This window comes from Lepisma saccharinum, unplaced genomic scaffold (genome assembly GCF_977018435.1).
Source record: "Lepisma saccharinum unplaced genomic scaffold, izLepSacc3.1 HAP1_SCAFFOLD_972, whole genome shotgun sequence".
Taxonomy (NCBI): Eukaryota; Metazoa; Arthropoda; class Insecta; order Zygentoma; family Lepismatidae; genus Lepisma; species Lepisma saccharinum.
The window spans coordinates 1-4,660 of NW_028143624.1; positions in this window are offsets into that span (position 1 = coordinate 1).

The following is a 4,660-nucleotide window of genomic DNA, read 5'->3' on the forward strand; positions in this document are numbered from 1 at the left end:
ACGTTGCCTTGGAGACACTATCGTTTAGAAATTAGTAAAAATTGTAGGCAATGCAAATGAAAAAAAAAATAAACTTAAACTGTCTCACATACACAATAAGTAACTAGCAAGGACAATGAATCTTTTTGGTTTCCGAAAGCAAACAATGGAGACTGTACACCGCGCGACGACAGATCATGAATTTCTACCTTCCATGTTAACTAAACTCAATGGTCTACTGATTGTTCATCTCAACAGTATTTGGACAAAATTGGATGACGATGTGGGCAAAACCTTTTACGTCTTCAACAACAATTTACATTTCTACGAAATTCCGATCGGTGGGAAACTTCAAATCACCGTGAATCCGGAAAACGTAGGCGAAATCAAAATATCTACCGGCAAGAACATTTTTCGAATCAAGCACGACAAGATGCTTTCTAACATTACGTACGATGTTTCTGCAGGAGATTATCTTTACGTTCAACTCCTAGGAGATTACGATAAACTCATTCCTCTCTTCGTAGAATTACGAATCGTCTATCCTATTATAAATAACCGTTAACCAAAAATGCCTAACGACATTTTCGGCAACACCAAGCGTGTGGACCATGCAGAAGAGATTCTCATGTTGGACGTCCGAATTAAAAAGTTGAGGAGCGATTTGATCGCTTTGCAGGAGACCTTAAACAAAAGTTTAGAGTCGGAGATCGCTACGCTCCAAACGCAATGTCTCGATCCCATTCTGAAAATCGATTCCGAACTGAAAACGCTCATAAAAAATTACGTCGACGTACCTTCTTACGACAACGTTCAAAATATACAGTTGAGCGTGGATTCGCTTCAAAATGATTTGGCCAAATTACAGCAATTTCAATCGAAAAATGAAGATTTGGAAAAATTGAAACTCGAAATCGAAGAACGAACTTCCGCAATCGAAAAGAATTTCTTTGAACTTCAAACCGTCGTGAACGATATCGACGTAGAACGCTTGCACGTCGTCGTTTCCAAATTACAAGAAGAATTCACAGGCACGTTGGAAGAAATTAAATCCAAGTTACAGACTTTGGAAGATACCATGACGAACCTACCATCGTCGGACGAACTGCAGGTCATCGGTAAAAGCGTCGCGAACATAAAAATTCAATTGGAGGCCTATCAAGATTTCGAACACATTCAAACCACCATCGCTACGCTTCAGGCGTCTCTGGAGTTGATCAACGAAGAGATTAAAAATATTCACGCTGAAGCGAGCGCGTTGACGAGCATACAAGACACGTTAAGCACGGTCCAGCAGAAGATCGACTACCTGGAAAATTTGAACGTCGAAACGAATCTTGCTCATTTTCATCACGTGCTGGACAACATACAGGCTGACTTGGAATCGTTACGGACGAGCGTGCCTTCGAGCGAAGATTTGGAAAAATTGAAAACGGCGGTGACGGCATTATCCGAATCGAGCGACGTCAAAAGTTCGTTGAGCGATCTCGAGAGTAGGGTGGCCAATCTCCCCACCTCCAAAGAATTACACGCTTTGAAAAGGAACATATCACGTATGCTGAAACGACTGGAAACGGAAACAGCAAACGTTGAACAGATTCGAGACGAACTTGCTTCGCTGGTGTCGACGCTGCCCACTTCGCAGAGCGTCGCCGACCTTCACACGCAGTTTACCGAGATGCGAAGCATCGTGAACGATCTTACCGAGAAGAGCTCGAAATTGAATCAAGTCGAGAACCTTTAGAGTATTGTCGTCAACATCAGAGATCAAGTTGGAGTGCTGGAATCCACGCAGGAATCGACGCTGGCCTCTTTCGGTGCCAAGTTACAAGAACTCAACGAAAACTACAAGCAGTTGAACGTGGAAGTGAAAATCAAACCGTCGTTTTCTACAGTAACGGATACCATAGTCGAATATTTGTTGCCCGTACAAAATACACTGGGACAGCTTCACAGCAACCTCGTTAGCGTCGATACTAAATTCGCTAAACTGCATTCTCTGCAAGCCATCGAAATCAACAGCGTACCCAACCAACAGAGAATCTCCACGTTCGTCGAAGGTAACAAACTGTACATGTTGCATCCTTATCATCCGTACTACAAGTTTCTCCTCGATGGCACGATTCAGATCAACGAATTTTCGTACTGGTCTCACGGCAGAAAAGCTAGCGTTCCCACCATGACCTTAATATCGAATCGTGGTGTCCAGAAAGCAGGAAACATTCCTCTGGCACGTTGGAACGAAACGCGCAACGTATATGAAATACACGAAGACGAAGATCTTACCGTTTTCGACGTGAGTGCCGGCGATAAGCTGATCATTCAAAACACGAACGAGGTGCCACCCTCTTTGAATCCCATCACGCTGGTGCTTCTCTTCAAACGTAATCTCTAAAAAAAAATGTCTAGGCAAGCCATCGTCCAAGAATTGCATAAACCTGCACGCCGCAACTACGAACGTTTGGCGGTGGTAACCAAGGGCATCGACGACCTCTGGGAAAGCGACCTCGTCGAGATGAGTAGCGGCAAGTTACAAAATGTACATAAATTGAACAAGGGCATCAAGTACCTCCTCACCGTCATATACACGTTTTCGAAATTCGCATGGGCTCTACCTTTGAAGGCGAAAACGGGAACGTGCGTCACGGAAGCATTCAAGACAATTTTTCGCGAAAGCGGCGGCAGACGACCTCGGTTTCTGCACACGGACAAGGGGAAGGAATTTTACAATGCCGTATTCCAAAAGTTTATTCGGAAACACGACGTTCGACATTACTCGACCTTCAGTGACGTCAAGGCCAGCATCGTGGAAAGATTCAATCGCACTCTGAAATCGCGCATGTGGTCACGCTTCACGCTTCAGGGAAGCTACAAGTGGGTCACCATTCTTCCGGAACTCGTCGACGACTATAATCACACGGTGCACGGAACGATAGGCATGAAGCCAGCTGACGTTACCAAGTCCGACGAGCAACGTTTAATTTCCAGCGTTTACTGTCCAAAGTACACGCCCACGACAAAAAAACCTAAATACAAAATTGGAGACCAGGTGAGGGTCAGTAAATTGAAGCGAACGTTCGACAGGGGTTTCACACGAAACTGGAGCACGGAACTTTTTACCGTGGTTCGAGTTCTACCCGGGAACCGTCACACGTATATAATAAAGGACAGTGGCGGTGAAATTTTATTGGGACGCTTCTACGAGGAGGAACTCTCTAAAACTAAATACCCCGACACGTACCTTATCGATAAAGTTTTGCGTAAGAGAGGCGACAAACTTTTGGTGAAATGGCTGGGACTTCCGGAAACGAGTTGGATCGATTCGAACGAAGTGATTCTATGAGTGCGTGGAATGTCGTGAAACGTCTACCTGATTCGGAAAATCGAACGAAGAAAAGAAACGGCGAATTGCTCCCCGACAGCATACGGTGTCTGATCGTAGGACCTTCGGGGTGCGGAAAGACGACACTGCTCATTGATAATTTTATCCTCTCACCCAATTGGTTAGACTGGGAAAACAGACACCTCTACGTATTTTCGAAAAGTCTCGAACAACCGAAATACCAGCAACTTATGAAACTGTACGAGGGACTGGGCATTGCAACTTTCGCATCTGAAATCATTCCACTGGACGATTGTCTCGAGAATTCCGTTGTGGTGTTCGACGACATGATCTTGTAAAATCAAAACGAGATTCGTAATTTTTTCACTCGAGGACGTCACAAGGGATTGGATTGTTTCTACCTGGCACAAACTTTTTCCAAGGTTCCGAAACAACTGAAGGGGTCCGCCGTATAACGTTGTAAGTGACAAAAAAGTGATTTTTCAGAAATGAGCAAAAACATTTGTAGAATACATGGGCGTTTGTTTCGAACTTTTTTCAGCTAGAATGTATAGTTCGTATTGAAATAAACATAAAACAAAAAAAAAATTCATTGCAATAAGCCATTAATGCGTTAGAGAGCTTTTTACACCATGTAATGAGGTAACAACGTTGTAAGCGACTGGCACTTACAACGTTATACCCCGAACTAGCTTGTGTCGCTTAACTAGGGACGGGGCAGGAATGAAAAACGTACCACAGTATTCCTGTCAATACCTCATTTTATGATACAAGTAAAGCAATAGTAGATAAAAGTACAAAAATGGTTTACAAAAGTATAACATAATGTTAAATGAGGATAATACATTTTCTTGTGGGTTAACATTTCCATTACTCAACTTCAAGTTCTTGGTAAAAGGAAACAAATTCTCGTGGAAGATACTGACACATATCATCCAAATCTTTCTTTTTGGCAGCCTTTATAGGGAGACGACCTTCGTACACGTTGGGAAAAGCAGCCACTTTTACTGGGGGAAGATTTCTCTTGGCTGGCCCTTTGCATTGTTTGGTCAAACAGTGTGTTTTCCATGGTTGTAGAACGTTGTGGGATGTTCTTCCACGTAATGTTGTCGGGTCATCATTGACGATTTGGTACCATACATGGTCTGTAATATTATATGATTTGGTGACCAATGAATGCAAAACGATGTCCAAGTTTTTGAAATCATCTGTACACATGACATATACGTCGAATGGGTCGGAACTCCTAGCATTAGCAATAACTTCTACCCATTGAAATGGGACATACAATTTTTTCCCCTTTTTTGCTCTTTCAATAACGGCAAAATCCCTATCACA